At 38.2% G+C, this 9,676-nt stretch overlaps 1 protein-coding gene across 1 annotated transcript in view; it reads left to right on the top strand.

The window, feature by feature from the left end:
• Positions 1-9,676, top strand: part of KIAA1958 (KIAA1958 ortholog) — a 171,912-nt gene that overhangs the window by 388 nt on the left and 161,848 nt on the right. The gene's annotated exons all lie outside the window — the stretch shown is intronic.

Here is a 9,676-nt window from a genome sequence, read left to right as displayed (position 1 = left end):
GCGAGCGGCGGCCGCGGCTCTGGGCTGTCTCTCCGGGGTCGGCCCGCCGCCCAGCGTCTCCTGTCGCCGCCGCGGCCGCGGGCGCGCTGCGTGGGTCTGGCTTGCCCGCTCCCTCTCTGGGGTTTGTTGGAGGTGGGAAGGAGGGCGGGAAAGGGGAAAGAAAAGATCTGCTCTCTTAGTTTTCAAGTCTTGAGGAGGTTATGGAGAGAGAGGGAGAGAGGTGTTTTGGGGCTTTGCCAGACTTGTTTCCCTCCCGCGAGGCACGCCAAGGTGCGTTTGGGGCGTGTATGAAGGAACGTGCATTGCTTGGGTCCCTTATTTATTGTTTCTGACGGAGAAGGGCTTTCTCCGAAGGGCTCTTCCGCCCCCCAACCCGTCTGAGGCTGCGCACAGTGATTTGTGTTTGTTATCAAATACATCGAGAAATAGATTTCCTTCGATAGGAGAAGCTTGGGCTGACCAAAATCAGTGTTTTTTTTTAGTATTCTGATGGCTTTCTTTCTTCCTTCCTTTCTTTTTCTTTCTTTCTTTTTCTTTCTTTTTCTTTCTTTCTTTCGGATAGGGTCTTAAAGGCAAGAAATAAAAGATGAATATGGCTGTGATTGTTACATATATGTATAACTTTTGGAGGTAAAGTTTTGTTATTTCCCAGACGCCTTAGGTTTAACATGACAGAATCTTCTACCTATTAAATAAACAGTTAACAAGCAAGTCACTTCCACAGTGGAGGTTAGACTGGAGTGCGATAAACAATTATCTAACTTTCTGTCCAGGCTAAAACCCTTATTTTTGCTGGTTAAGATATGAGATCTTTCACGATATATGGGGAGAACATGAACGTTATAACTGATCATTTCTCCCTGTGATTGTGCTTTCCCTATTTTATTATATGTATTTATGTATTCTCTGTTTATAACCCAGCGACTGGGTTGTATATGGTGGATATAACTTCTGAAAAGCACTGTAAGTGATATTTCTGATTTGTATTATTTATATAAGTTTTTTATGAACAGTTGCTATGTATTTGCAGATACTCAGATAATAAATGAAGTTGCATAAGCACCCAGAAAATTAATTTTCCAGATTCAGGTTTTTTTAATGGGATTTTTAAAAAAAAATTATTTTTGGCTGCATTGGGTCTTCGTTGCACAGGCTTTCTCTACTTGCGGGGGGGCTGCTCTTCGTTGTGGTGGGCGAGCTTCTCATTGCAGTGGCTTCTCGTTGAGGAGCTTGGGCTCTAGGCGCGTGGGCTTCAGTAGTTGTGGCACGCGGGCTCTAGAGCACAGGCTCAGCAGTTGTGGGGCACGGGCTTAGTTGCTCTGTGGCATGTGGGATCTTCCTGGACCAGGGCTTGAACCCGTGTCCCCAGCATTGGCAGGCGGATTCTTAACCACTGCACCACCAGGGAAGCCCTTCTAGATTCAGATTTTTAACGCAGGTGTGGATTTATATCTTTGCATTCACCTCTATCTACTGCTCATTTCTGGAGACTTTTTTTTTTTTTTTCTTATTGTTTGAGAATCCACATTGACAAACTTAAATCTGATGGTTACCAAGCAGATCAAAAAAGAAAACACAGTTTTGGGGACATGCAGTTATATGTACAGCTATATGTAGGAAATGTAATCTTTCTTAAAAAATAAAAGTACTATCATCCAAACATGAAGGAAAATTATTATGGTGGGAAAAAATATTTGCTATTTAAATTTTTGTTAAGTAACATGTAGAAATTTGTCAGAAAACAATATACAATTTAATATAGTGTTAACTAGGCAAACTAGTTTTTGTCATTATAAAGAGGAGACAGTTCAGTATGCCTAAAATAGTGGTCTTTTTCTAGGAGAAGAATGTATCCTAGATTCTTGTCCTAGTTTTACATTAACAGATTAATATTATTTAATGCCTTATTTTGTAAATGCCTGGAGTGTACATTTTTGTACACTTTACTTAAAACTTAGAAGAGGGTACATCTAACAAAGGTCATGCCAGCCTCTTTGATTAGTTCCTGTTTTGACTTCTGTTCTAGATTAGATAAATGAATTTAAACTCTGCACAGAGCTCAGTGTCAGGCACTGGTAGGCCCTTGAGGAAGATACCTCTTCCTTTTCTAATAAGGATGGCCCAAAGAGGCTAAGTGTTGAAATTTGTTCAGACTTTACCATGAATGGTGGAATAGAGTTCTAAAACACTTCCAGAATTTCAGCTCTTTAGATACAGACTCTTCATCAGCTCTTCCCAGTATTAAAAAAGATAAGCTAACAAATTGAATTGCATGTTTATGTATTTGTTTACATGGCTGTCAGTTGTAGCATTAAGGTTTAATGGAGTCACTGTGTAAACTAAACATTAAGAGTGTGGCCTGCATTGAGAATTGCTTGATAAAGTTGTAGCTGTGTCTAACAGTCTTCTGGGATTGGCATGGTGTGTTTACTTAGGCTGGCTAAAAGATAACACCTGTTTTTTTTTGTTTTGTTTTTGTTTTTTGACTGTGATATATAGATATTAATTTTTTTGTTTTGTGCTTTGTTTTTCTATAATTAACGGTACTATTTTAGTTAATCAGAAGCATTCCAGAGACTCTTTCATATTTTCATCTGATTTTTTGTCTGGTATGTTGATGTTTAGGAAGGCATGTAAATTATTTTTCACATCTCATGGTTGAAATTTTTTTCTGCTGCTTTTGATACTATGACAAATAAATGCTTCCAGAAATTTTGAATTTGCGTAAAGTTGGTTTTTAAAGGTATCAGTAGCTGAGCAGTAGAATCTGATATTTACCAGTTTTTTTTTTTTTTTAACAACACTAAGCTCTCCACGGTTAAATTTGATAGGCTTTAAAATCCATAGACTTTTCTGGTCTTTTCCTGTTTGTTAGTTATTAGTGCGGTACCATTAAAAGACACTTAAAATGGGGCTTCCCTGGTGGCGCAGTGGTTGGGGGTCTGCCTGCCGATGCAGGGGACACGGGTTCATGCCCCGGTCCGGGAGGATCCCACATGCCGCGGAGCGGCTGGGCCCGTGAGCCATGGCCGCTGAGCCTGCGCGTCCGGAGCCTGTGCTCTGCGGCGGGAGAGGCCACAGCAGTGAGAGGCCTGTGTACAGCAAAAAAAAAAAAAAAGACACTTAAAATGTTCACTTTATGTTACCTGGAACCCTCAAATGACTAGTATTATCATTAGTAATAACCAGGGGGAAAGCTGAAAAGTTAACAATTTTATTCTTTAAAAAAGACCTGGGACTTTCAAGTTCTTTTTCCTAAAGTTTTTTGTTGGTTGGGAAAGTAGGCCTGACTGTGAGAGGTGCGGACAGTGACCTCTCATTCCCGCCTTTATCGTCCTGCGTTGTTTAAGAGCAGTACATACCCTTGCTGCTTGCCGAAAATGCAGAATTCATTCTTGGACTAATATTCTGCTACCAGATGTATGAGGCTGGCTCTAAAGAAGCTTTTTCTCTTAAATACTGTCAAAAATAGATAAGCTGAAGATTGGAGAGAAGCCATTTATTTTGAACAGTTTATTTTTTGACAGTTTGTGTTTGTAAAGAAACCTGCTCATAATATTTAGTGAAGAGACCTACATGGTCGCCTGAAGAACCCCACAGGTTTCTTTTTTGCCTTGAAAAAAGTTTTCATAGAGCTTAACTCTTCCATGGTACTTCTTGACTTTGCTTCTGATTAGTTGATTTATGGACTTTATTTACTAGCATGATTGGAGAATTCTTTTGCTATACTGAAATTGCACTCTGCCTGTGCTCTCCTCTGTTTCCTAGGTAACAAATGCACTGCACAGATTCCATAATGAGGACTGTGGTTGGCTAGTTACAGTGTAAATTCTGTTGTTTGGTAAAGCTTAGTCTCAAATTCAAATAAAGGTCAAGAAACCAAAAGTACTGAAAATGCAAATTTTTGCATTTTATTTTGTATGCAGTGTCAACAAAGTGTAATACCCTTTTCTGGAGAAAGGCAAATTATGCAGCAGTATTCATGTTTGTTTTGCAGAGTCTCACACTTAAACCGTTGGAGAGCTTTTTGAGTATTGCATATTGGTAAAACCAGTGTCTCTAGTGACAAAGAAGATGTATTTCAGAAACACTTTATCAGGGCCTGTGAGCCATGGCTGCTGAGCCTTCGTGTCCGGAGCCTGTGCTCCATAACGGGAGAGGCCACAGCAGTGAGAGGCCCGCATACCACAAAAAAAAAAAAAAGAAGAAAAAGAAACACTTGATCACACTTAAAGTAATATAGAAAGCAAAGGGATGTGGTCTAGGACATCAGTAATTGGTCCTTCTGTACTGAAAGAAAAGTAGCATCAAAAGATGTCTCAGAAGATAAATTGTGCAACTTTATGTTAAATATAAGTTTAAAAAACTTTAAGAAGACATTGATTTAAGAAACTTTTTAAAACATTGAAAGTCTTAGCACAAATGATGCATTTTTCTTCCAGCTTTTTTCTCCCTCTGATCTGCGTGAATGTTGACCGGCCTGGCACTAGGGAGCAGGTCTTCAAGTTGGAGAATTGCTTTCCCCTCCACCTTACTTCCTCTTGGGCCTCTGTAGCTCTGGATGCAGGGCAAGAAGTAGTGCAGCTGCTAGTAATTATTACCTGTTTGTTCAAAAATAAAAAACACAAAAATAACTTTCAAAGAATTCCATTAATACCCATTGCAAATATCTTTTCATTTGATGCCTGAAAACTTTTTTTTATTTGTTAATCATCAAGGATTCCATTAGCTGAAATTTTTTTTAAAAATTCTTTTGAGTTCTAGAGAATTATCCAGAGTTGCCTCCATTACTCTCCATTCCTTGGCTGAATTGTTTTTGGGTTATTTTCTTTACCTTTTTAGTTCATTAAAATGTCAGGAATAGGACATATCTCGGTTGGATTTCTCTCTTCTTGATTTTTCTCAAAACTGACACTACTTTAACCTCTTACGTCCTTTTCTACTTGCCAATATTGTGTCCCTTCACTTTTCCCTTGTCAATATCTTCCCTGTTTTCCCTTGTAAATACTTAACTGTTTAAAAAATTTTATTGTTGCATATAAGCCATAATCACCACATAGCAAAAGCTCTACTTTTCTGTTACAAGGCTTCATACTTACTGGAATATTATCAATATCTGTGAACTCTTACGCAACTAGGACTACTTTCTCTCTCTAGCCTGTATTCATTTTTAAGGGCTGCTGAAACAAAGTACGACAGACTGGGTGGCTTCAACAACAAAAATTTATTTATTTTTTACAGTTCTGGAAGCTATAAGATGTTGGCAGGGTTGGATTCTTCTAAGGCCTCTCTTCTTGGTTTGTAGATGGTTGTTTTCCTTAGGTATCTTCACATGGTCCTTCCTATGTGCCCCTCTGTGACCTAATCTCCTCTCTTCCTGTAAGGACATCAGTCCATATCCTTAGGATTCACCCAAATGACCTCATTTACCTTAATTACCTCTTTAAAGGCCCAATCTCCAAATACAGTCTCATTCTGAAGTACTGGGGGTTAGGACTTCAGTGTATGAATTTGGAGGGAACACAATTCAGCTGATAATACAGCCTATTCCTCCACCATTGTCTTTCATACATACATACATACATACTTAACTCCATATGTGTAATTTTATAGTGGTTTTCATCTTTTATACCTTTTTTACTCTCTTGGCATTTTTTCACTTGAGTGCAAGGTCCAGTAGACAGCAATATGATCAACTTCGTATGCCATTAAAAATAATTAAAGTGGGGGGTTAAAGGCTTTATTTTGTTTTTATTCACTCTTCATATTCATTATTTTTAAATACTTATTTTGGATAGTTTAAAGTAGAAAATTCTTAATCATTGGTTTCAAATGCAGGAGAATCTCAATGTAGCCAAATTTAGTGAACCTGCTGATGCTGTTTTCTTGTGAATTCTAAGGACATGTTTCTTTTGGTGCTCTTTTTCAGATATTGGCCTTGCTACTTGCGTGGTAAATTGCACACCATTCTGATCAGTTCACACCTTCCTTGGCTGATGACTCTTGAATCTGATATCCACTCAGGGCCTCTCTGCTGAAATCCAGATGTATACAACAACCAACTGGACACAGTCATTTGATATGCCACAAACACTTCACATTCAGCATGCCCAAAACTTGATTTATCTTTCTCTTCATATCTGTGTCTTTTCTTGTGTTCCCTAGCTTAGTGAGTGGTACTATTTCCATCCATTTTCCCAGTCCAGAAATTTAGGAGTTATCTGTGACGCCTCCCTTATTCTCAATCCTGTCTTGCATACATAATCAAGTGCCTAGACCAGTCAATTCCTGCTCCCTAAGATTTCTTAGTTCTGTCTGTTCACCCCATGCAAGTCACAAACTACTCTGTCACCTTTGCCCATCATTAGTTTTAGTTCTACAGTTGAATATATTCAGTGTACAACATAAGTCCTTGTGCTAAGGCTTCTATAATCATCATTTGATAGTCTGAAGCTCAGTGAATCCACATAAATAGCTTGTGTGAGTAATATCTTCTGTCTTTCATATTTAAAACTGTTCATCTGTGGCTTTTAAACTTGAAGGGCATTTTGGCTGAATATAATTACTTAGCCTGCATTTTCTTCCCTCAAATACCTTTTTTTTTTCTTTTAATGTTTGCATCTCTCTTTTTTTTTAAGTAATTTTATTTTATTTATTTATTTATGTCTGCGCTGCATTCGGGATCTTAGTTCTCAGACCAGGGATCGAACCTGCGCACCCTGCAGTGGAAGCACAGAGTCTTAACCACTGGACCACTGGAGAATTCCCCTTTCCTCAAGTATCTTAAATATGTTATTCTGTTTTAAGATTTGACAAAACTTTTCTTTAAAAGGCCAAATAGTAATTATTTTAGGCTTTGTGGGCCATAGGTCACTGTCACAATTATTTAACTGTGTGATGTCAGTGCAAAAGCAGCCATAGAGAATATATAAATGAACAAGCATGACTGTGTTCCAGTAAAACTTTATTTACAGAACTGGACAGTGGGCTAGATTTGGTACATGAGCCATAGTTTGCTGAGTCCTACTATATTGTATTCTGATAAAATGTGTTGTCAGAGTCTAATACCAATATGATTTTCTTTCTTTTTTAAGTGTCTTTATCTTTTTTCCTAGATGCCCAAAGGACATTTCCCCCACACACACCTTTTTTTAAAAATTTTTTTAAAATTTTGGCTGTGCTGGGTCTTTGTTGTAGCGCATGGGCTCTTCGTTGCAGCTTGCGGGGCTTCTCTAGTTGTGGTGCATGGGCTTACTTGCAGTATGTGGGATGTTATTTCCCTGATCAGGGATCGAACCCAGGCCCCCTGCATTGGGAGCACAGAGTCTTAACCACTGGACCACCCACCAGGGAAGTCTCCCTTCGTCTTTAAAGGCAAATAATTTTACTAGAATACGTCTTAAGTGTTGGCTGTTCTCTGTTAATTTTTCCAGGTACACAATGGATGTTTTATTATGTTGGCTCAAATTTTTTAAAAAAATATTTTCATCAGTTATATATTTATTCTTTTCCATTATTTTTATTTTCTTCCTTGAGGTCTTCTGTTACATATATGTTGACTCTTCTTTGCTTATCATTTATATCTATACTTTATTCAAATTCTTTTTATTTTATTGTTTATATTTGCTGTACTTTTTCTCTTTTAGTCTCTTTAATGTACTTTCCATGGTGTCTGTCTATTAAGCCTAGTGTTCCTTCTAGTTTTGTCTTCCTTTTGAATTTTTTTTTCCTTTTCTATTCCATACTGAACTCTGTCCTTTCTCTTTTTAAATGGTCTTGTTATTTGGCCATTGTCATTTTTTTTAGCTTTTCTATTTCTGATGTATGCTTTCTTTCATAGCATCCTATCATTTCCTTAATTTCTTTCAATTCATATTGAAATATTATATTACAGTTTTCATCTGCTTTATGGCCATATTTTTGTGATGTTCCTTCGTTGACTACTGGTACGTAATTTGGTTCTTTTTAATCTTTTTTCTCACAGTACTTTTCATAGGGTTATATTGTATTCTTTTCTCTTGTTCATGTATAAGTTAGAGGGATTTACCTGTACTTCAGGAGGTTTCTGTGATGGGGGTGGAAGTGGACCAAGATAGTTTTCTTAGTTTCAAGGTTTGAAATTTTCTCCTTGGTTTCTTATGTGAAATATTTAAAAATATGGCCACTCAAAATCAAAGTGAGATACCAATACATACCCACTAGAATGGCTAAATGAAATAAATGAAAAATACCAAGTGTTGGTGAGAATGTAGAGTAATTGGAATTCTCATGCACTGCTATTGGAAGTGTAAATTGGTATAGAAATATAAATGGATACAAGCAATTTGGAAAGTTGTTTGGCAGTGTCTACTAAAGCTGCGTATGCATATCCTATAGCTCAGTAATTCCACTTGAAGATAAATGCTTACCAAATAAATGTACAAGAATGTTCATAGTACTGTTTGTAATAGCCCCAAATTGAAGTGTGCCCAAATGACCATCAGTATAATATGTGGTAGGGTGTTACATTGATGACCCCAAATAAATCACATCTCCTGGTGTCTACACCCTTGTGTTGTCTCTTTCCACAGTGAGTCTAATTTTGGCTACATAACTTACTTTGGCCAGTGGACATTAGCAAGCATGATCCGTTGAGGGATTAGTGACTAGAAAGGAGAAAAGTGGAGGCTTCTGGAGTGCGGGTAATATTCTGTTTCTTGATCTGGTTGCTGGTTACATAAATGTCTTCTGTTTGTGAAATGGTGAAATATGAGCAGCTTGTTCACTTGTTATTTCTGCCCTTTTCTAATTGTATATTTCAACATACAGGAATAAATATGTCCTCTTTATCTAGTCTCTGCTGTGATATTCTCTGAGATTGGCCTCATTTGGGAATCTTTATCCTTTATCCTTAGTGGTGCCTCTTTGTTTGATTTAGATTTTAATCCCAACAGTTTTCTTTTTTTTAATTTTTTTTTTTTTTGGCTGTGTTGGGTCTTCATTGATATGACAAAGCTTTCTCTAGTTGTGGTGCTCAGGCTTCTCCTTGCGGTGGCTTCTCCTTGCAGAGCATGGGCTCTAGGTGCATGGGCTCAGTAGTTGTGGCACACGGGCTTAGTTGCTCTGTGGAATGTGGGATCTTCCTGGACCAGGGATGGAACCCGTGTCCCCTGCAGTGGCAGGCAGATTCTTAACCACTGTGCCACCAGGGAAGTCCCCTTTTTAAAAATTTTTATTATTTTAATTTAAAAAATTTTTCTGGCCACGCTGCACAGCTTGTGGGATATTAGTTCCCTGACCAGGGATCCAGCCCAGGCCCACGGCAGTGAAAGTGCCGAGTCTTAACCACTGGGCCACCAGGGAAGGCCCCCAACAGTTTTCTTTCTAAGGCCTCTTAGTAGGTCCCCATGGTCTTGTAGTCTTCTCTAGAAGCCTGAGAGACTTTACTCTTCTTTCATCCAGTTTCACTTAAATGGGATCCTTTCTTTTTGAGGGTAATTGTTGGTAATTTCTTGTCCCAGTTTATATAATTATCAGAACTCCTCTTTTTTTCTCTCCTCACCTGCCCAGTTTTTGATCCTGTGTGAGTCCTGTTTATGTGAGTGTTTTAGCTTCTGCCTACTCATCTCAGGTTCATGGGGCTACTTCATCACCTAATTCTGTTGATCTTACCTTTTGTTATCCTAGTTATTTTATC

Source organism: Lipotes vexillifer, unplaced genomic scaffold (assembly GCF_000442215.2).
Source record: "Lipotes vexillifer unplaced genomic scaffold, Lipotes_vexillifer_v1.1 scaffold230, whole genome shotgun sequence".
Taxonomy (NCBI): Eukaryota; Metazoa; Chordata; class Mammalia; order Artiodactyla; family Lipotidae; genus Lipotes; species Lipotes vexillifer.
Note: the sequence above shows the minus strand (reverse complement) of the source record. Positions and strands in the feature narration are given on the sequence as shown.